Genomic DNA, 23956 nt, shown 5'->3' with positions numbered 1-23956 from the left:
AAGACGGACCTGACTGAGGGGTCCTGTTCTCTGTACCTACAAGCTCTGTTTTAGACCATGTTCCTGTCATCTAATAAACCTTCTGTTTTACTGACTGGTTGAGAGTCATGTCTGACTGCAGAATTGGGGTGCAGGGCCCTCTGGCTTCCCCAGGAGCCCCGCTGGTGCGGACTCGCTGTGGGAAGCACATGGTGTAAAGAGGGGATGCTGAATGCTCCGAGGTCAGCCTCAGGAAGGCCGAAGTTGTGTGAGCTTCTTGCCCTGGAGACAGTCTGCTCACAGAGAGGAGGCATGCTTCTCCAGGGTTCTGACTGGCTTCGTAGGGAATAGTTCCAGAGCATCGCCCGGTGACTCCGTGACAACTGCAAGTGCAGTTCCTATGAGCAAGGTCCTTCATGCTATACCATCCCTTTCTGATCCCTGTAACTGGATAAAAGTTTATGGGCCAAGCATCCAACAAGGATAACAGCTTAAACAGAGCAATTGAACTGTATTCTTCTGTTTACAAAGAAAGCTTACAAAAAAAAAAAAAAGATCAGGCTACATGGTGTGGTCTGCTCTATGGCCCTTTTCTAGGACATGCTTCTTCTGAATCTAGCAGGGTCTTTGGAAACTGCAATGTGTGAAAATGCACCAGTTTGGATCACAACTATTGCTTTGGGAGATAGCAGTTTTTAAAGAACAAATCACATTTTCAGATTCATGTCTGAGTTGCATACCTCATTGCAGCCAAATAATTACTGTCCTCCCAAAACTGTGCACCAGGAAAGTGATGGCAAAAAAGAGATCTAACAATAATAAGAATGGCCCTACTGGGTCAGACCAAAGGTCCATCTAGCCCAGTATCCTGTCTTCCGACAGTGGCCAATGCCAGGTGCCCCAGAGGGAATGAACAGAACAGGTAATCATCAAGTGGGCCATCCCCTGTCCCTCATTCCCAGCTTCTGGCAAACAGAGGCTAGGGCCACCATTCCTGCCCATCCTGGCTAAAAGCCATTGATGGATCTATCCTCCATGAATTTATCTAGTTCTTTTTTGAACCCTGTTATAGTCTTAGCAGGGAGTTCCACAGGTTGACTGTGTGTTGTGTGAAGAAATACTTCCTTTAATTTGTTTTAAACCTGCTGCCTATTAATTTCATTTGGTTACCCCAGGTCTTATGTTAGGAGAAGTCATAAACGACACTTCCTTATCTACTTTCTCTACACCAGTCATGATTTTATAGACCTCTATCATATCCCCTTTAGTCGTCTCTTTTCCAAGCTGAAAAGTCCCAGTCTTATTAATCTCTCCTCATCTGGAAGCCGTTCCATATCCCTAATAATTTTTGTTGCCCTTTTCTGAACCTTTTCCAATTCCAATATATCTTTTTGAGATTGGGTGACCACATCTGCACACATTATTCAAGATGTGGGCATACCATGGATTTTTTGAGGCAATGAAATATTTTCTGTCCTATCTGTCCCTTTCTTAATGATTCCGAACATTCTGTTCGCTTTTTTGACTGCTGCTGCCCATCAAGCGGATGTTTTCAGAGAACTATCCACAGTGACTCCAAGATCTCTTTCTTGAGTGATAACAACTAATTTAGACCCCATCATTTTATATGTATAGTTGGGATTATGTTTTCCTATGCGCATTTCTTTGCATTGATCAACATTGCATTCCATCTGCCATTTTGTTGCCCAGTCACCCAGTTTTGTGAGATCCTTTTGTAGCTCTTCACAGTCTGCTTGGGACTTAACTATCTTGAGTAGTTTTGTATAATCTGCAAATTTTGCCACCTCACTGTTTACCCCTTTTCCCAGATCATTTATGAATATGTTGAATAGGACTGGTCCCAGTACAGACCCCTGGAGGACACCACTATTTACACCTCTCCATTCTGAAAAAGGACCATCTATTCCTACCCTTTAACTAGTTACCAATCCATGAGAGGACCTTCCCTCTTATCCCATGGCAGCTTATTTTGCTTAAGAGCCTTTTGGGTATGTCTACACTATGAAATTAGGTCGAATTTATAGAAGTTGATTTTTTAGAAAGTAATTTTATACAATCGATTAAGACCATTAAGTCAGCGGAGTGTGTCCACAGTACCGAGGCTAGTGTCGACTTCCAGAGCGTTGCACTGTGGGTAGCTATCCCACAGTTCCCGCAGTCTCCGCTGCCCATTGGAATTCTGGGTTGAGATCCCAATGCCTGATGGGGCAAAAAGCATTGTCACGGGTGGTTCTGGGTACATGTTGTCAGGCCCCCCATCCCTCCCTCCCTCCGTGAAAGCAATGGCAGACAATCGTTTCACGCCTTTTTTCCTGGGTTACCCATGCAGATGCCATACCATGGCAAGCATGGAGCCCGCTCAGCTCACCGCCACCGTACGTCTCCTGGGTGCTGGCAGACACGGGACTGCATTGCTACACAGTAGCAGCTCATTGCCTCGTGGCAGCAGATGTTGCAGTATGACTGGTATCTATCCTCGTCATCTCCTGGGTGCTCCTGGCAGACCTCGGTAAAGTCTGTCAGGGGCGCCTGGACATAAATGGGAGTGACTTAGGTCATTCTCTTTTTTAAGTTTTGTCTAATGGAAATTCAGTGCTGCCTGGAATATTGGCAGAGGGATAGCTCAGTGGTTTGAGCATTAGCCTGCTAAACCCAGGGTTGTGAGTTCAATCCTTGAGGGGGCCATTCTGCCTTGGGCTGCTCTCCCCACCAACAGCACTGCGAGCACCCAGGAGATGCTGACAGCTAGCAGTCGTGCTGCACTGTCTGCTAGTGAGCACCCAGGAGATGACGGCTAGCAGTCATACTGCACGGTCTGTGAAAGCAATGGCCAACAATCGTTTCATGCTTTTTTCCGTGTGGGCACCATATTGCCGTCAGCATAGTCATCCACCCACCGCTTCTGCTGCCACTCTGCTATCCTGCTTCCGCCATACCACGGCAAGCATGGAGCCCACTCAGATCATCGCAGCAGTTGTGACCACTCTAAACACCACGTGCATTATCCAGCACTATACGCAGAACCAGAACCTGTAAAAACAGGCGAGTAGGCGACGGCAGCGCAGTGAGGAGAGTGATGAGGACATGGACACAGACTTCTCTCAAAGTACGGGCCCTGGCAATTAGGCCATCCTGGTGGCAATGGGGCAATCTAATGCCGTGGAACGCCAATTCTGGGCCCAGGAAACAAGCACAGACTGGTGGGGCCACATAGTGTTGCAGGTCTGGGACGATTCCCAATGGCTGCAAAACTTTTGCATGCATAAGAACACTTTCATGGAACTTTGTGACTTGCTTTCCCCTGCCCTGAAGCACCAGAATACCAAGATGAGAGCAGTCCTCACAGTTCACAAGCGAGTGGTGATAGCCCTCTGGAAGCTTGCAATGCCAGACAGCTACCGGTCAGTCGGGAATCAATTTGGAGTGGGCAAATCTACTGTGGGGGGCTGCTGTGATCCAAGTAGCCAAGGCGATCACTGAGCTGCTGCTATCAAGGGTAGTGACTCTGGGAAATGTGCAGGTCATAGTGGATGGCTTTGCTGCAATGGGATTCCTTAACTGCGGTGGGGCGATAGACGGAACGCATATCCCTATCTTGGGACCAGACCACCAAGGCAACCAGTACATAAACCAAAAGGGGTACTTTTCAATGGTGCTGCAAGCACTGGTGGATCACAAGGGACGTTTCACCAACATCCACGTGGGATGGCTGGAAAAGGTACATGACACTTGCATCTTCAGGAACTCTGGTCTGTGGGAACGGCTGCAGGAAGGGACTTACTTTCCAGACCAGAAAATAACCATTGAGGATGTTGAAATGCCTATAGTTATCCTTGGGGACCCAGCCTACCCCTTAATGCCATGGCTCATGAAGCCATACACAGGCAGTCTGGACAGTAGTCAGGAGCTGTTCAACTGCAAGTGAAGAATGGTGGTAGAATGTGCCTTTGGATGTTTAAAAGTGCGCTGGCGCAGTTTACTGACTCGGTTAGACCTCAGTGAAACCAATATTCCCATTGTTATTACTGCTTGCTGTGTGCTCCACAATATCTGTGAGAGTAAGGGGGAGATGTTTATGGTGTGGTGGGAGGTTGAGGCAAATCATCTGGCCGCTTATTACGTGCAGCCAGACACCAGGGTGGTTAGAAGAGCACAGCAGGGCACGCTGCGCATCAGAGAAGCTTTGAAAACCAGTTTCATGACTGGCCAGGCTACGATGTGAAAGTTCTGTTTGTTTCTCCTTGATGAAAACCCACCCCCTTGGTTCACGCTACTTCCCTGTAAGCCAACCACCCTCCCCTCCCCACTGTGATCACAGCTTGCAGAGTCAATGAAGTCATTGTTGTTTCAAATTCATGCATTCTTTATTAATTCATCACACAAATGGAGGGATAAATGCCAAGGTAGCCCGGGAGGGGTGGGGGAGGAGGGACGCACCGTGTGGGGTAGTGGAGGAAGGGAGGATGGAAGGACAAGGCCACACTGCACTTCAAAACTTGTTGAATGCCAGCTTTCTGTTGCTTGGGCAGTCCTCTGGGGTGGAGTGGTTGGGTGCCCGGAGGCCCCTCAACTGCGTTCTTGGGCATCTGGGTGAGGAGGCTATGGAACTTGGGGAGGAGGGCAGTTGGTTACACAGGGGCTGCAGTGGTGGTCTGTGCTCCTCCTGCCCTTCCTGCACTCAACCATACGCCAGAGCATAACAGTTTGATCCTCCAGTAGCCTCAGCATTGCATCCTGCCTCCTCTCATCACGCTGACGCCACCTCTCCTCTCGCTCGTCCCTCCTGTCCTCGCATTCATCTTGTGCTTTCCTGGACTCTGACATTGTCTCCCTCCATGCATTGTGTTGGGTTCTCTCAGCATGGGAGGACTGCATGAGTTCAGAGAACATTTCATCGTGAGTGCTTTTTTTTCGGCTTCTAATCTTTGATAGCCTCTGGGATGGAGAGGATATGTGGAGCGATGAAACATTTGCAGCTGCGGGAGGGAAAAAAGGGAGATTAGTCTTTAAAGAGAGACATTTTAGAGAACAATGGGTAGACTCATTCACGGTGAACCAAGCTGTTAACATTACATAACATGTGTGCTTTCTTTACAAGGTCGCATTTTGCCTCTTATATCGAGGGCCTGCCACTATGGTGTGAGAGATCACACACGCAGGGCTGGTGAGCAACAGAATTCAGCTTGCAGGCAGACATGGTCAGCCACAGTCTTTTGGGTTCTTTAACCTAACATATGGGAATGGTTTCAAACAGCAGCGCCCTCATTTCACATACCAAGCACCCGTTGGGTTGGCCCTTTAAAAGGAGGGGCTGCGGTTTTCAGATTAACGTGCAGCACAAACCCAACTAACCATCCCCCTGCACACACACCCCCAATTCTCTTGGATGATTGCTTCACCCCTCTCCCCACCGCATGGCTAACAGCGGGGATGATTTCCGTTCAGCCACAAGCAAACAGCCCAGCAGGAATGGTCACCTCTGAATGTCCCCTTAATAAAATTCCCCTATTTCAACCAGGTGACCATGAATGATATCACTCTCCTGAGGATAACACAGAGAGATAAAGAACGCATGTTGCTTGAATGCCAGCAAACACTGGGACCATACGCTGCCATGGTTTGTTATGCAATGATTCCAGACTACGAGCTGCTGGCCTGCTGTGGTAAAGTGTCCTACCATGGAGGACAGGATAAGGCTGCCCTCCCCAGAAACCTTTTGCAAAGGCTTTGGGAGTACATCCAGGACAGCTTCACTGAGATGTCCCTGGAGGATTTTCCAGTAGCTGTACTGGCCGCGAATGCATCCCAAGTCTTCAGGGCAAATTAATCATTAAATACGCTTGCTTTTAAACCGTGTATTATATTTACAAAAGGTACACTCACCAGAGGTCCCTTCTCCGCCTTCTAGGTCCGGGAGCCCACCTTCGGTGGGTTGGGAGGGTACTAGATCCAGGGTGAAAAACAGTTCCTGGCTGTCGGGGAAAATGGTTTCTCCGCTTGCTTGCTGTGCTTCAACCTCCTCCTCATCTTCCTCATCCGCAAAATCCGCATCCCTGTTGCATGAGAGTCCATTGATGGAGTCCACGCACAGGGCTGGGGTAGTTGTAGGGGCACCCCCTAGAATGAGATGCAGCTCATCATAGAAGTGGCATGTCTGGGGCTCTGACCCGGAGCGTCCGTTTGCCTCTCTGGTTCTTTGGTAGGCTTGCCTGAGCTCCTTAAGTTTCACACGGCACTGCTGCAGGTTCCTGTTATAGCCTCTGTCCTTCATGCCCTTGGAGATTTTTTCAAATATTTTGGCATTTCGTCTTTTCGAACAGAGTTCTGATAGCACGGATTCGTCTCCCTGTACAGTGATCAGATCCCATACCTCCCATTCGGTCCATGCTGGAGCTCTTTTGCGATTCTGGGACTGCATGGTCACCCGTGCTGATGAGCTCTGCATGGTCACCTGTGCTGATTAGCCCACCACTCTGGCCAAACAGGAAATGAAATTCAAAAGTTCGTGGGGATTTTCCTGTCTACCTGGCCAGTGCATCCGAGTTGAGAGTGCTGTCCAGAGCGGTCACAATGGAGCACTCTGGGATAGCTCCCGGAGGCCAATACTGTCAAACTGCATCCACACTACCCCAGATTGGACCCTGCAAGGTCGATTTCAGCGCTAATCCACTCGGCGCGGAGGAGTACAGAAACCGGTTTTAAGAGCCCTTAAAGTCAGAAAAAATGGCTTTGTAGTGTGGACGGGTGCAGGGCTAAACCAATCTAATGCTGCTAAATCTGACCTAAATTCGTAGTGTAGACCAGGGCTTTGTGAGGGACCTGGTCAAAGCCTTTCTGAAAATCTAAGTACACTATAGCCACTGGATCCCCCTTGTTCACATGCTTGTCGACTTCCTCAAAGAATTCTAGTAGATTGGTGAGGCATGATTTCCCTTTACAAAAACCATGTTGACTTTCCCCCAACAAATTATGTTGATCTATTTGTCTGACAATTTTGTTCTTTGCTATAGTTTCAACCAGTTTTCCCAGTACTGAAGTCAGGCTTACCAGCCTGTAGTTGCCAGAATCCTATCTGGAGCCCTTTTTAAAAATTGGCGTCACATTAGCTATCCTCCAGTCATTTGGTATCGAAAAAGGTTCTCAAGATCCACTGGAGGAGAACACAAGTAATTCTGACTGGTGCTAGCCATGTGCATCACATTTCATAACATGCTGTGTTTCACAAAAAGTAGTCTATGTATTAAGGATGGGGAAACTGCTTTGGATAAAAACGGAGCTGAACAACACTATAGCCTTGGTTGTAAAACAAAACTTTGAGATCCAAGGTAGCTCGCTCAACTTTCTTCACCCCCATTATTTTTCATTGATCTCTGCACTTCCTGGTTTGAGCTGGCACTAGGACCCAAGTACTGCATTAGAACACAGACTACCATTCTTGACATCTCTCTATTCTGAGAATGTTTCTGATTGGAAGAGTTTCACCCTAATTTTACTGAGAAGAACTTTCGAGAAGGCTACAGTAAGCATTCAAATGTCTGGCTTATCTAACCAAACCAAATCTCCAAACTTTTGTCATCTGCCCACCACTAATGTGTCCAGTGGCAGGCCTTATGTAGTGATCTGGTCCAGTAGGGCCAGTGGTAATTCTGAGATTTCCATTCTGGCCAAGACCACTTCAGCATTAGAACGCTCATAATTATGCCTCATCTCCAGGGTTTTGGGTGCTTATTGGAACCCTTTGCAGTTTCCCCATTACTAACATGTTAGTGTTGTTAGTAGGGCTGGTCAACACTTTTCCAACCAAACTAGTTTTTTGCGGGAAAATTGGATCTTTGACTCAGCAATTATTTATTTATTTATTTTTACAAGAAGTGTCTGCTTTACATGGAAAAAAAATCTCAACGATTCATCAAAAAACTGAACACCAAAACCCCCAAAATGTTTCTTTGGAAATATTGCCATGGTACCCCAGGCGAGCTGGGGCTCAGGTGCCTCATACCCCCATTTATCTCTGTGGACTCAGTTCCCCAGCCTGTGATGCACCATGGTGACTCAGGAAAAGGGGAGAATGTAGTGCATCATGAGAGATGTAGGTAAGCCAGGGAGCCTTGCCCACAGAGGAGAATAGGGGTACCTGGAACTACATCTCCTAGAAGGCACCCCAGTGGCATTTACTAATAGACATTTTTGGTTTTCAGCCAAAGTTTTAGGTTAAGTTTTGAGGGTTTGATTTTTTGCTGAAAAAAAAATATCAGAATTATCCATGGAAGACAAAAATTTTCTGATCAGCTAATTTTTAGCTTGTTCTTAAACATCTGAGAGTTTTTAAATAGAACTGTGTAGTTAACAATGTATTTAACATCAAGGTACAGATTATATACATGTAATCTGGCAATGCACAATCCAATGTACACAGTGGTTACATTGTTATACTGTATTTTGACTATTAGGGCCAAATTTTACAGGGATCGTAACTCAGCCTCTTATTTTGCACCAATATTTAGGTCTCTAACAGCCTAATTTGCCAGTTCTGGGTGTCTACTTCCTTTCTTTTGCTCCCACAGTGAGAGCAGGGGCAGTACTGTTAGTGCAGAATGTGAAGCCATTTTTAGAAGTATAGTCTCTACAGTAAGGGGTTATCCCATTGAGTGCCTTCTGGATTTTTTGTTTGCTTTTGTTCAGTAAATAGAGAGCACCCTTTGCTTGCCTGCTGGTGGAATGATTGCAGTAGCAGGTCCCATGAGGAGGCAAAAAAGCTCCTGCATTAATCAGGGGTAACCTTGCCCTTTTTTCAAAATACTGTCACAAAGCAACACAATGCGTGTTCTTCAGCAGTTTGAGAAATCTGGAAGTTGGCTGGATGGTAATGAGGTGAGGATTTATCTTTGACAAACCAATCCACTCTTGTACCAAAGATTGCATCAAGAACAGGAAATGTTACATTGTTAACCCCATCTTTGTTTGCAGTTTCTATGCTGACACCAACATATTACCACCACCTTGGTTCTTAGCAAACCAAAACCTGGCTCTTTCTTTCTGTGCTTTTCCCAGCATGTTTTAGCATTGGTTTTCACTACGTAGTTTTTCAGACCAGGGCAACGGTGTCTTTTTTTAAGTGTGTCCCCCACGCCGTCCTCGCTTTGATATAGGTACTGGATGAAAGGAGCAAGAAGTTGTCTGTGGCCAGCCACGTCCTGTTCGACCAAACACCTTCAACTTGGCTCTTTCAGCAGACAGCGTTTTCCCTTGCTAGCATGACTAATATAACCATAAATACTTCTAGTGCATGGGAAAGTTTCCTGTCAGCTTTCAGAAGGCAGCTGCAACCCTCTGCTGCAGAAAGCTTGTCTTGCAGAAGGGAGTCTTAGGGAATAGTGCCTTCTTTTCAGTTTTTCTTCTTCGTAAAAGGTGCTAGAAAGACTCACGCAAGAAGAAAACTCCCCCAGCCACCCCATCCCTGCATCTGTCATCTTTATGAGACTCATTCCTCTAGCTTCAGGCTGGCTCACAGCACACGGGCCCCCTTGCTAGTGGAGTCTAACTATGGATTTTCTCTGGTTCACCCAGGCACATGGTCTATTTGAATTTTGTTAAAAGTGCTGACATAGTAATTTCATGGTTACTGCACAAGAACTCAAGAGAGACAGTGAAATCTTGCAAGGCCTTGTGATAATTCCCCTATAACAATGTCACCAGTGTGTGGCAGCTTCTAATGCAGTTGATAGGAGAGCCCTTTTAAGCCTTGTGTGTGCTGACACTGCAGTTTTTTTGGGTCTCATCTTACTCCCAACACAGCCAGTTTGTAGTCTAAGACAATAGTTCTCAACGAGGGCTACGTGTACCCCTGGGGGTATGCAGAGGTCTTCCAAGGGGTACATCAACTCATCTAGATATTTGCCTAGTTTTGCAACAGGCTACATAAAAAACACTAGCCAAGTCAGTACAAACTAAAATTTCATACGACTCGTCTATACTGCTCTATATGCTATACACTGAAATATAAGTACGGTATTTATATTCCAATTGATTTATTTTATAATATGGTAAAAATGAGAAAGTCAGCAATTGTTCAGTAAGAGTGTGCTGTGACACTTGTATTTTTATTTCTGATTCTGTAAGTTTAAGAAAGGTGAAACTCGGGGGTACACAAGACAAATCAGACTCTTGAAAGGGGTACAGTAAGCTGGAAAGGTTGACAGCCCCTGCTCCAAGAAATAAATGCACAGTTACTCAAATCAGTCCTGGGAGTGCTCTTTAGGAATGGCCCATGTGCTGCTGCCTCTACATGCTTGTATGCTTCCCCCCCCGCCCCCCCACCGCCATCTGTTTCTGTGTTGTGAAAGCCTTGCCAAGAACACCCCAATTTATTTTGCTCGCTCACATCTGATTCTACTTGAGGTTTCTCTGTCCCGGACTAGCATTTGGCAAGTACGCTAGAGCAGAAGTCACAGGATTTCTTAAAAACAAAACAGAGAAAGAGAGCTGAATTATAACTGTTGAAAATCTCCAACAATTCAATTATGTACCCGATTTTATAGCTTTGCAGGATTGCAACATTCCAATTACACTGGCCGTTTTGCTGCAAACACTAATGGGCCAGAAGAGGTCCGGAATCCCTGCCAATTTGCACTCGAAACCATTTTTATTTATTAGAAAGACCAAAATTTGGGTAGGGTTTGGCCATTCTCTTGAACTTTAGGACCTTACATTGCCTGACTGTAGCAAGTCCACGCCTGCACGATTTACTGGATATTGTAGATGGAATGCAGAGGCCCACAATGGTTCTTTTCACAGCAGAGTGTCATCCCATCAATAGCTTGATTACAGACTGCAGGGCCACTAGAGAACACAACAATTCTTCAGTGTGAGGCGAGGGTCGGGGGCAGGACAGCATTACTAGGCCTTTGAGGATGTTTTACATTTTTCAGCTGTAAAATCATAAGATGGAAGATGGAAAGACAGATGAAGAAACTGTCTTTCAGCCATAAAAACTGAGCAGTTCATTACTAGTGTTGCCTCAAGCAACTGCTCTTTATTAAGGCAGGGAGAATTTGGCTGTCATCAGTGACAGCATTTTTTAAAAGCACGAGCCTTAGCTGGGGTAAGAGACCATTTGCTGGATTTTTAAATCAGCAATTTCCTTTTAGATGAAGCCCTGGTCTGGGCCCAGCATGCTCCCTCCTTAAAGCCGAGCTGGTGGCACACCCCTGTTGAATCATCACTGCCAGAACCCCTTGCAGTTTCCTGGGAGTCAAAGTCTGCTGGAAAAGTCCCACATGATGCTATTAACATCAGCTAAGGGCCGAATTTAGCTCTGAACAGGGTATAGCGTGAACAGAGCCCTGTTGCCTAATCAGTCAAATACATCCGGCTGAAAGGAGAGTTGAGAACAACCTCCTTGCTTTAAATATCCTACAGAAACTACACGCCAAGTCAAACTGATTGAAAACAGATATAGAAGTTAGAACAGGCCAAAACTGGAGCTTCAGCTGCTTTGGAAAGGCTCAGATTTGAATCCCCAGACCCAAACTCCATGGATTTCAGTTCCAGGCTAGATCAAAAACTTTAAGCTGTCTATTTTCTCACAAGAGCCCCTCAGACAACTTGTGAGAACCTGGTGGAAATGGCATGAGATTTGGTCTGAAATCAGGAGACTTGAGACTTAACTCTTAGCCCAGATTCAGTTTCAGATCCAAACCCAAGGTTCAAAACAAAGCCAGATCCAACCATCACTTCCAGAGCCCACCTGTCATGAAAGGGTTTAATCTATTTAACTTGCAGCCTGCAGAAGACAAGGAGGGGCAGTTGTGTTTTGCAAGTCTAACACAGGCTAATTTTGAAAGTGCCTGTGGAAGTAGAAAAATACTGCAGAGGCCAGATTCTGATCTCACTTACATGGGTGTAAATCCATTGGCTGCTTTGGATTTAGTCTAGATCCACAGCCATGTAAGTGAGTATGGATCAATAATTTGCATGTAGAACACAAAGACAAAAATTTGAGGATGGGGGGGGGGGGAAGAGGACCGCCTTAGGCCCTTATGCTGCAACTGGCTCTTCACCGAAGGATTTTTGAATCACCCAGAGCTTAATGGGACTTGGTAGGGGCACAGGGTTCTGCCCAGGGACAGCCAGCAGCACAACTGAGGCTTTAGAAAGATCACGACACAGATGCAGGACAGTCTAAGAAAAAAATACATCAAGAAATGGAAAACAATTTGGATCAAAATATGTAGAATTTTAAAAAATGCTCTCACACCTAAGTCCTTGAGCCATGCAGTAGAGTATGTGCAAGTTAGTTCTCTATTGTGGAAGAACAAGGAAGGAAATTGCCAACAAAGAGAGGGCAGACTGTGAGCTGGAACCATGTCTTCATTGTAAACAAAATACCACTTGTATGCAAATGGCTATCCGTTTGCATAGCAATGTGGCTTTTACAGGAGCAAGAAATAATAAAGCCCTATTCAAATGGCCAATGTTCAAAATCCCTGGATTTCCTCGGTAAAATGCTGAAAATAGGATTAATGGTCCTCAAGTCCTAAGAAGTTTTGCTTCTTTACAACCTTCCTCTTGGATGAGGTGTGGAGGAAGTCAAGTGTTTTTTTCTTTGCGAGTTACGTTATCCGAGTGTCTCCTACTTCCCCTCCCCCCTGTGCTACTGCACAAAGAAATTCCCTTGGGTCACACAACGAAAAATGTTGTTGCCACAGAAATTCCCTTGGGTTGGTTGAAGGGTGATCAAAGAGAATCGCCCCGTGGCTAAAGAGATGTGTGCTCATGACACCCTGGCAGCTCCCTTGACACCGAACCAGAACTGGGACCGGCCTCGGTATTTTTAGACATCGCGAGAACTTGGACTCCTTTTAAAACAATTCTCCAAACAGAAGCAAAGATCAAGGTTTGCAAGGGACATTGATGAGAAAATTATTGTGCAATCCTGAAAACCAATGTCTGTAAGGTGGGAAGATCGTGCTTATGAACTTCATTTTTTCTACTTTAACTTGCTCATCCTGGACCTGTATTTTTAATATAACTTGCATTTCATGTTACAGAATCATTTACTTTATATTTATCTTTACATCCCAAGGCCCGCTCATTCCCCTCCCACATCAGCGTGTAACTCTGTGGCTCCATGGCAGCCAAGCAGTGTCAAGGGGGAGGGTAGGGCTTGGAAAAGGGAGGGAAGGGCTGGGGCTGCGTGGGAATCGCAATCCTGCCAACCAACTGCGTGGAGGTTACCCTGCTGTGCTCCCCCATGGCAAAACAGCAGGATCAGTAGCTATGCTGCCATTGGTTCCAGGATCCCTGCTATGAGCTAAGACTTGGCAGGGGAGTCACCAGGGCTGAAGTGGGCTGGCTAGTGGCAGCTCTGAGGGCTGGTTGCCCTCTCCAGAGGCTCTAACTTTTCATTCAGTTTTTCTAAACCTGAAGTTGCCAGCATGTATGGTTGTGAAAATATTTCCAATTTGAACTGGATGTAGACTGAAGCATTGCTGGCCTCCTGAGCCTGCAGGCAGCTCCTACAGCAGCAGTAGTTACCCCTATGCCTCTCAATGGGGTTTTAACAGAGAACCCTCACCATGGTTATTTAAATATTAATGTGGTTAGCGGTCCAGGACTGACAACCCCACGAGTTCAGAAATCATGGATCAGGTCTTACAAAATCCTGCGTTTGGCTTAAATAATCTGGGTTATTTTTCTTGGCTTTCAGGTTTCTGAGCCTTCAGGGTGCTCTCGGTCCACATTTTCAAGCTTTTCTTTGCAACTCTGAGGGACAGAAACTTATTTAAAAAATAAAAACAGATTTTCACATAATCATTTGACTCCTAGAGCTGGAGGTTTAAGACAAAACACCCAAGACTAGTGACGAAATCACACGAGCCATCCACGTGGGGGCCGATCAGCACACTCAAGGAGAGGGACAATCGGATTATGAAAATCTGAACAAAGTGTTGTGACTGGTATTGTGTGTCTATTCTGGGTAGAGTACCTGCATTCTCCCCTCCCCACTACTCTTGCTCCCTGGGAGCCCACAGGATACAAAGCAGGAGTTAGTGCAGCCTCAGGAACCATTAACTGTCCAAGCGTTCCTACAGATCAACCTACAGTTGTAGGGATTGCAAAAAGGAGCAGGCTTTTGCTTAGTGTGGCCATGGTTCTCGGGTTGTTGACAGGCACCTCCTACTGTATGGAATTGAAAAGTCCCTACGGCACCACCCATCTGCCTAAGCATGGGTCTCTGAGATAAAATTGAGTTAAACAGTCCACTTGTATTTGATGGGATTGGGGCTTTTGGCTCCCACTCCCTTAGTCCCTTTAGCGTGGCCGCTGATTCGTTAGCCCCGAAAGTGGGAGCGGGTAGCAGCACAAAACGGCCTAACAGCTCGCCTCGGGGCTGGTTGACCCCAACCTGCCCAGCCTGTTCACCCAGACATTGTCTCCTTGTAGGCGCACAGGGGCTGGTAAATGCCTTTCCTGAGGGCAGTTCCCCTGAAGGCTTCCAGGAGTCTCCCTTGGGAGCTGTAGAGCCACCCTCTGCTCTCTCCCAGAGCTGCCCTAAAACTGCAGGGAACTTCCTGCTTTTAAGCCCTTATTCCACCTCTGACACAATTGACGGGGCTAGAGAGGTGGGAGCAGCCTTGCCGGGAGCAGCTGTTTAACCCGTTCATCAGCAGGGCAGGGTTAATACACCCCGTCACAGGTCCCCTCCTCACCTCTGGCCTCTCCCAGTCTTCCCACTCAGTCCCTGGCTTGTGCAGATACTTTGCAGGGAAGGAACAGTGGTTGTGTGGAAAGAGGAATAGGGGAAGCATTTCACACAGCCACTTTCTCCCTTCCCATGGGCCCACCATGGAGCTCTGTAAATTTACACTGATGCACCTTGAGAAGACAATCAGGGCTCTGAAGTTCCTACTAAGGCAGAATTCTTATGCATTTCAATGAGATTTTGCCCAAACCGGGCCTAGGAAAATTTGGTGTATTTGAGTCTAGCTGGTCTTCCCCACAGCCCCCTTTGTAACTCAGAGCTCTCAGGTACACATGGGGAGTATTTTGGATGGGGCAATTTTAAAAGGAGAGAATTAACTGCTCTAATGGAAGAGCTAAGAGGTGATGTGGTCTAGTGCACCACTTACAGGACAGGAATTCAGGAACAGCAGAGGTCTCCTGTAGGTGAGTTCCTCTTATTCCTAAAGTCCCATAGGACACCATCTCCTGTCCCAGGGCAGCAGGAGTGAAGGTCCCTTCAGTGCCTCCCTGGCCTCAGTGGGGCAGGGATGAAGAGCTTCCAGATACTCTCTAGGCATGTATGGGAGACTATGGCGGAGATTATCCCCATGTGCCTCTCTGCCACACAGCTGACACCAGTACATGTAGGGCTAGGTACAAGTTCATGTGCATGGCTTTGAGGGTCTAGTGTGGGATGCAGGTGGTGAGATTTTGGGGTGAGGATGGGGAGCTATTTGGTTTACTTCTCCAACTAGTAGAGATGCTGGTTCCCTTTCTCAAGCCCTTTATCTTTATCATTCAGAAAAACTGCAGTGGAGTATTGTAGTGAGTTATGTGACAGAGACTACGGTACAGAGAGAGTTTCTCATAACACTTCACCCTGTCAGGACTCTAATTCGGTGCTTTGGAATATAAAGTAGGTGATACCCCCAAGGCTGGAAGAGGACACTTTTGCGTAATGGACTCAAAAATATTACAAAAGAAAATGTAAGTCCCATAGGGCCTGAATTCAGCTATATGTTTAACTTCAGTGGTTTTGATGGGACTTCAACAAAACATTTAAGCATCTGCTGAACTGGGGCAAAGAGCAATAAAAGCAAGAACAGAACATCCACCACTGGCAGAGCTGCAATGGTGGGAATGCTAGGATAAACATACCACTGGCATGTAAACCACCATGGGAGTCTAGACCTGCTGTAAGCAAGATTAGAAGACCTGGGGGTGGGGGTGGGGGTGTTTAAGATATCAGGATCTGTTCTCTACTACAAGTCCCAACCTTGGTTATCACTGGTAGTCGCAAGAGTCAGGATATATTAAGACAAAAAATCTAATGTAGACAAAGCCACAAAGTTGACCTAAAACTCACTTTCTAATCCTTATGAAGATGTACATAGAGCAAATGTTCTAGTTACACATTTCTCTTGATGTAGGAGAACTGAATTTGCGTCACATTAAAGTGATGAGATCTATGAAGGTAAGATAGACCTAATTCAAACACGCCATTGACTTCATGGTGTTGCATGGGAGTAAACTAAGGTAGAACTTGCACTGCCCAACATTCTGTTGGGCCATGCCCCAGATTCCCCACAAAGTTTGGTCCATTATTATAGGTGGTACAGACAGTGACACTTAGTTAACTTTTTTGACAGTCCCCATTGCAACAGCCTGCTTTTAGTTACTGGTTTTACTTGCCAAACTTTCTGTTTCAGCTCAAATTTTTCATGCTAGGTGACTCCCTCAGGCAGAATCTCTTTCTTTTAGCTAAAATAGTTCATCTGTTTCTGCGAAAGAGATTAAGGGTGTGATGCATGGCTAGAAAGGGTTAAACATCCTGAAAAATAAATAACCCTCAAAAGACATGTAGGGAGATAATGTTTGTGTATTTACACATGTATGAGTAGGGTCAACAATGTAATCAGTCCGTCTATGCTGTATACTGATAATTCAGAGGTCAAAAGAACATCCTATAATTTAAATGAATTGTAAACATGGGATCTCTCTATTCATCTCTTTGAAACGTATAGCAAATCTGTGAATGGCGGAGGAACAAGCAAATGGATTTATGTTAACTCTATAGCTAAGTACCTTCTTCAAAGTCATGCTAATTACTTTTTGTTCCCCGAGGAACTGCAACTTGTCAAAAAGACCTGAAATTGTGTAAAAGATACTTGGGTCCTGATTCTGCCATCTCAGATCTGCTTAGGCTTCATCACGGGAAGTTTGAGTCACAAGACTGAGGTCCCAGCTCAAGAGAATAAAGGAACAGGAACTGTATCATCCTGAAAAAACAGCTCCTCTCAACAACGAAGATGGGGATAGAATCTATCCAGTTTGTAACAATGTTGGTATGTTTGACTCTAGGCAGTTGTCTGTGTGTAATCAAGTTTACCGCAACACTGCCACCTTATGTAAATGTTTTTACTGTGAGTTCAGATGAAGGTAACCATGCCTTGTGTAAAAGTCAATGGTAAAAGCTGTTTAGGGCAAATTACAGCTTCTAATATTACTATTGTTAAAACAAATTTTGTCAAAAAGAGGAAGATCTACCAAATCAGAGTGTAAATATTGTAATCCTCTGAGTTTACTGTAAGTGTGCCTTTAGCCAGAATCTATTTTGAATGGAATGGTGTTACACACGAAGTTATAGCTGGTGTAAGGAAGTTATTGCCTAAGGATCTTTTGATTGGGGATGATATTAAAACTTTGTTCAATCAAGTTGATGACATAAACCAGTCACAGGAAAGAAATAATCCTGAACTTGTATCTACTAGGGGCAAGGAGGGTTTCTCCAAATGTTTGTAGGAGGAAGATAGCTGTTTATATGTGCAAAGACGCAGTGCATATGTGGAAAAAAATTCTAATTCACTTCTGAGATACCAGACAGACAATCTGGCATTAGACAAGGCTCAGGAAGATATTTCTCTAAAGCAAATTAAAGTTGGTGATCAGGTTAAAGCCCTAATTGAGGAAGAAAAGGGTAAAATGTGTGGGTGATGGAATGGTGGCTAGTAAAGCTTGGGAAAGTAAACCTGGCCCAGGTAAAAGTGATGTGCTTAAAGTAGCTCAGTGTAATAAGTCTATTTGTGGAAAATAGTAAAGAACGTTTAGATGAGCATAGGCAGCCTTCTGCGGTGTCTAATCAGCAGTTTGGGAAGGCAAGGTTAGTGGAACATGAGTATCCCTATACCTTACCTGTTACCAGTGTGGAGAATTGTGACAGTGAAGAAAATGTTCCTGTGTCTGTTAGGGGTAATGACTTGCCCATGAAGGGAGCTACTCTCATCTCCAAGCAGTTGTCAGTAAATAGCCATGTGTGCTGGGACAACAGAAAGGATATCCCAGGCTGTTTGTCTGTTAAAGGGGAATGTTTCTCCAGCTCTTTTCTGGCTGTAAAGCAGATAGAAGCCTGTCAGTCTATGATGGTTGAAAGTTTATCAGTTAAACTAGAGTTGATTCTGGATACAATGAAAGCCCAGGAAGGAAGTGGTCCTGCATTTGTGTCTGCTAGGGTTGATGACATTGTAACTAGGTTGCATCCAGTTAATATCATAAAGAGCTCCCAGAGATCAAGGGATTCTGGTGCTTCTATTTTGCCTGTTGATAGTGTGTTGTTGGGTAAAGATAGGACTACCTTGTCTGATCAGGGTGCTATCATAGCCGGGGCACCAGGAAAACATGAAGGTAATTTGTCTATGTTACCTGCTGACAGTGTGGAAACTTGTAACAAGGAAGAGAATGCTTCTAATCTCGTGATTATGAAGTCTAACAGTTTACCTGAAAGGGGGTTGTGTGAAAATCCTCCTGATGGGTCAGAGGTGATTCTGGATGTACGTGAAACTCAGAAGGAGTTTGGCGATTTGTCTATTGTGCCAAAGTTGGTTCTGGACATAAATAAAGCTCAGAAAGAACCTGTTGTAGTGCATGTTATGTAGTGCAGGAAGGAAAGGAATTTCTGGGTGAAGTCTTTGAAGTCTGTGAAAAGGAATGGTTTCCACTGACTCTTAATGGGCCATTGTTGATAGTAAAAAGTCTCTCTTCTGAGGAAAGTGTGTTGGTGCCTAGTGGTCAAAGTCTTTCAAATGAAAATGGTTTCAGAGGGGTAGCCATGTTAGTCTATCAGTAAAAACAATGAGGAGTCCTTGTGGCACCTTAGAGACTCACAAATTTATTTGGGCATAAGCCACTTCATCAGATGCATGGAGTGGAAAATACAGTAAGCACGTATAAATAAACAGCATTTGAAAACATGGGAGTTGCCTTACCAAGCATGGGCGGCGAGTTCTATGGGCCCGTGGTGTCCACGCACCAGGAATATTCCTGGCCCAAGGGCCCGGCTCCAGCAAGTTTTCCCACCTGCCCCCCCCCTCCCCTGTGCTCTCCCCACACATTCCCTGGTCCGGCCTGCCGCCCCTAGGCAATTTAAAACAGCCCGGGGGCTCCCCCCCCCACCCGGCAGCGCATTGGGGCTGAGTAGCTTCCTGTACACTCATTCCATGTGGCTGCCAGCATGTCCTTGCAGCCCGGGGGGGGGGGGGGTGGGGGGGGGGAGGGGGTTGCAAGGACATGTAGTGATCCATCCACTCCCAGTCTTTATTGAGGCCTAATTTGATGGTGTCAAGTTCTCAAATCAATTCCAGTTCTGCAGTTTCTCACTGAAGTCTGTTTTTGAAGTTTTTTTTGTTGAAGAATGGCCACTTTTAAGTCTGTTATTGAATGTCCAGGGAGACTGAAGTACTCTCCTACTGGTTTTTTTGTTAGTCTCTAAGGTGCCACAAGGACTTCTCATGGTTTTTTCAAATTAAAGTGAATCCACTGAATTTGCTTTGAAAAAATCCATTGTGGATAGCTTTGAGGAGATTTCAGATGGAATAAAAATTGTTAGGGAGTTTAAACAGCCCTATAAGCTTAATTAGCTTATCAGGGAGACAATGGTGTTGGGACAGGACTGTCTCCATGTTGATTCTTTGAGTAAACAGTCTGTATCTCTGGTTCAGAGGAAGACTGGACAGCTGAATCTGCAGAGCAGGAAGACAGTTGTGCAGTTAATCTCTCAAGAATACAGGGGATGGCTGGTAAACTCATCTCTAGATATTTTGGATATGACTTGTAGTCTTAGTGGACTTGACATCTGATTCCATGTGGAAGCAGAGGTTGGAAATTGAAGGACAAAAGAACCTTGAGTCTAAAATGCTAGTGAAAATTGATGGTCTCTCTTTAAGACAGAGTCCAGCCTTGGAATTGGGAAAGCAGTAAACAAGCTAGTGTCTGTGTTGGTGCAAATTACCCAACTGACTGGGGGGAGAAAGACTTGCTCATATCCATTAGCAAAGAGGATGCACCCAGCCAGCCAATGGCTTCTGTTACACAAAGGAGTTCAGATTTTGACCATACTGGACAGGGAGGAAGGGCAGGATTAAACCTTGCAAATAAAAGTCACAGGTTAACCCTAAAATATCAAAACCCCAAGGAAGTGGTTAAACAGAAAGCCTATGTTGAGGAAGACCCTGAGGTCAAGAAAAAGCTACAAAGATTCAAAAGGGATATTGAACAAGCTGACCTAAAGAATGATTTGTCTAAACCAAAGTCTCTTGTCTTGGCATGACAAAAATAATTGTGAATATGCACATGATAGAGCTGATGTTATTGCTAATGATTGTAACTAACTTGTGGCTGATACCAAGAACTGTAAAAATGTACAATATGCATGGTCCTTTTGAAAAGCCCTTGAACATGTTAAGAGTGGTACATAATAGAAACCCTTATGATTATGCAAAAAGAAAAGGAGTACTTGTGGCACCTTAGAGACTAACCAATTTATTTGAGCATAACCTTTCGTGAGCTACAGCTCACTTCATCGGATGCATACTGTGGAAAATACAGACGATGTTTTTATACACACAAACCATGAAAAAATGGGTGATTATCACTACAAAAGGTTTTCTCTCCCCCCACCCCACTCTCCTGCTGGTAATAGCTTATGTAAAGTGATCATTCTCCTTACAATGTGTATGATAATCAAGGTGGGCCATTTCCAGCACAAATCCAGGTTTTCTCCCATCATATTTGACATGGGAACCTGAACGGAGGCCTGAGGCTGGATCACTTTAAGGGAACTGTGTGGTTTGGACTTCTGAGTATCCAGTAAGATAAACAGGAAGCTGTTTTGTGCTGGCTTGATAAATGTAAGTATTAGAATATCCACAAGCTTTTTGAGGATTGTCTGCTCCATTCTTTGCAGTTCACCTTAATTGGGTGACAATAGCTGGCTCTCCACTATGACCCTGGTCACAAAGAGAAAATATATTGTTAAAAAATCCTTGCAACCATTTGTTGAGAAGTTCTTAAATCCCCCATGCTTTGGAGCAGAGACCTGAAATTTGGCAGAGGGGTCACCTTGATGCTTTTTGCTGTCCCCAAGAAAATCCACCCAAATTTAGCCAAGTTAGAAGCCTCTGGGGTGAAAAAATCAGTTTGTGCATGCTCATTAGAGACTCATGAGTGTTTGGCAGCTAAATTTGCTAGCGGTTCCATCTCTACTGAGCATGCTTTGTCCCTTCTCAGATCTGGCAGGTAACTGGACTGCACAAGTGCCATCCTAAGAGCAATGGGGCATGCTCGAGCACAGGCATGTAGGTGGATGAGGAGGACTTCCTCTGGTGGACAGGAGCGGCATTTGCAAGGAATGCCGTGATGCCAGGCATTGCAACCGTGAGCATGGAGTCTGTTCCCTTGGTGTTCTCCTTGCACCCTGACACGAATGTAGAGACATGAACAGATTGGGGAAGGGGGAGAGAGGCAGGCCGTCCAGGGCTAAGAGGGGCAGGAGCACTGGGACACAAGGCCAGGAAGGGGGATAGGAACCAGAGGGTGGGAGAGGGGCCGTGTTGGGGGGAGGGGAGGGAGGATAGAAACACCCCCCTGCCCTTTAAAACATTATTCCTGAGTCTCAGCATTTTTATTGTTGCCTAGCAAACAGCTGTGAAACCCGCTGGCAGAGTATCTCGTCCCCCTCCTCTAGGTCTGCGTGGTGGCTCTAATGGCTCCAGCTCTGCTGATGATAAATGTGGATGTCACATAAGGGAATTTTTTTTTCTATTTTTTTTTAAAACTTCACTTACACCCAAAAAACTATGTTAAAAGAATGTCCTGGTTGCAAAGTCAAACACTCAGATGTCAGGAAATGTGAGAATTAAGGTTGCCTGTGTGTCCCTATTTCAGCCCCTTTGTATGTCTGCATTGTGATTTGGTCTCTAAGTAGATCATCACATAAGATTGTTTCACAGGATCCCTGCCTCATTCAGTGCACAGGCTAGATAGTGCTCAGTCAATGAGCATCTATTCAGTATTTTGTTTGCTCTTCATGGTTTGATGTGTCACTCGAGGTCAGGGGTGGCCAACTTTGGCTCCAGAGCCCCATGCGGCTCTTCAGAAGTTAATATGCGGCTCTTTGTATAGGCACCGACCCTGGGGCTAGAGCTACAGGCTCCAACTTTCCAATGTGCCGGGGGTGCTCAACCCCTGGCTCTGCCACAGGCCCTGCCCCCAGTCAACCCCTTCCCGCCCCCTCCCCTGAGCCTGCTGTGCCCTCCTTCCTCCCCCCCCCAGAGCCTTCTGCCTGCCATGAAACAGCTGATCAGGAGGCGTGGGGAGGGCCGGAGAGGTGCTGATCAGCAGAGTTGCTGGTGGGTGGGAGGCACTGGGAGCAGGGTGGAGGGCTGCTGACACATTACTGTGCCTCTTTGGCAATGTAGATTGGCAAATTCTGGCTCCTTCTCAGGCTCAGGTTGGCCACCCCTGCTCTAGATCTTATTTACTGCATACATTTGAGTCCTGCCCTGAAAATGGGATTGTTTTTCTCATGAGCACCATAATAAAGCATATCACTAGAGTATCTGAGTGTTACACAAACATTAGTGTTCAGGTTACAGAGTAGCAGCCGCGTTAGTCTGTATCCGTAAAAAGAAAAGGAGTACTAGTGGCACCTTAGAGACTAACAAATTTATTAGAGCATAAGCTTTCGTGAGCTACAGCTCACTTCATCGGATGTAGCTCACAAAAGCTTATGCACTAATAAATGTGTTAGTCTCTAAGGTGCCACAAGTCCTCCTTTTCTTTGTATTAGTGTTCAGAACACCCTAGTGAGGTGAAGGGATGCGATCACCCCATTTGACAGACAGGGAACAGAGGCACTCAGAGATTAAGGTCAAAAGCGAACGTTGGATGCCGAATCTGAGCCCAATAGGGCCTGAGATTCCAGAGTACTTAGCATTAGATAGTATTTTATCTGGCCACAGCACAGATCCCATTGATTTCAGTTGCATCTCTGAGCACCCAGCAATTCTGCAAATCAGACGCCAGGGCATCCAGAAAATGAAGTACACACAATTAGTGGCAACCTCTGCAAAGTTTGCTTTAAGTGACTTGACTAGTAACACACAGGAACTCTGGCAGAGGCAGGGATCGACTCCAATACCGCAGAACAGCATTAAACCACCTTAATCATGACACCATTTTCCTTTTTCCTGTAGTCTCTTCCCTCAATCACGACACACCTTCCAACTCCTGCAACAAATGAGGCCAGGGTCCAGTGCTTAATTTGTAATGAAACAGGTGCCAGAGCTCAAGCATTTTTTTTTTTTAGTTTTCATTACTGATGGGACCAAGTCTAGAGGTGCTGGGGCTCAGCCCTGGCACAAATTAAGCACTGCAAGGTTCCTACAAGACAACAGCCTCAATAACTGCATACCCTGATTCATTTCCTGCGTATCATTCATCCTGTACAGTGCATGAGGCAGGGGTCCTGTGAAATCTTAATGACATGAGCGCATACTGTTGTATCATATACACTGGGGGTCAAATTAAGGATGCAGAGGCAGCTTCAATTCTTTCATTTCCTAACTTTTGAGTGCTTGATTTTGCAACCTTAATAATGTTAACATCATTTGTTTGCATGTAATATACATATATATTAAAACACTCTGAAGTTTAACACAAGCCTCTGTAGCAAGCCTTAGCGAGAGAAGCAAGACAGAAGTACTGTATGACCCAGAGAGCACTATTAAGTGTGACACTGCACCCCATACTCGTCAGAGTGATATTATTAGGATATGATTACGGCATAATTATGCTGCATTTTGTACAAGATGGGGCATGTGAGATGTCATTGGAAAAGTTATGATTTGCTGAATATGATTATCCTATTTGTATGTGTCATAAATATAAAGGGAAGGGT

The sequence above is a fragment of the Chelonia mydas genome, chromosome 2 (assembly GCF_015237465.2).
Source record: "Chelonia mydas isolate rCheMyd1 chromosome 2, rCheMyd1.pri.v2, whole genome shotgun sequence".
Taxonomy (NCBI): Eukaryota; Metazoa; Chordata; order Testudines; family Cheloniidae; genus Chelonia; species Chelonia mydas.
The sequence above is the reverse complement of the archived record's forward strand: the minus strand, read 5'-3'. Positions refer to the sequence as shown.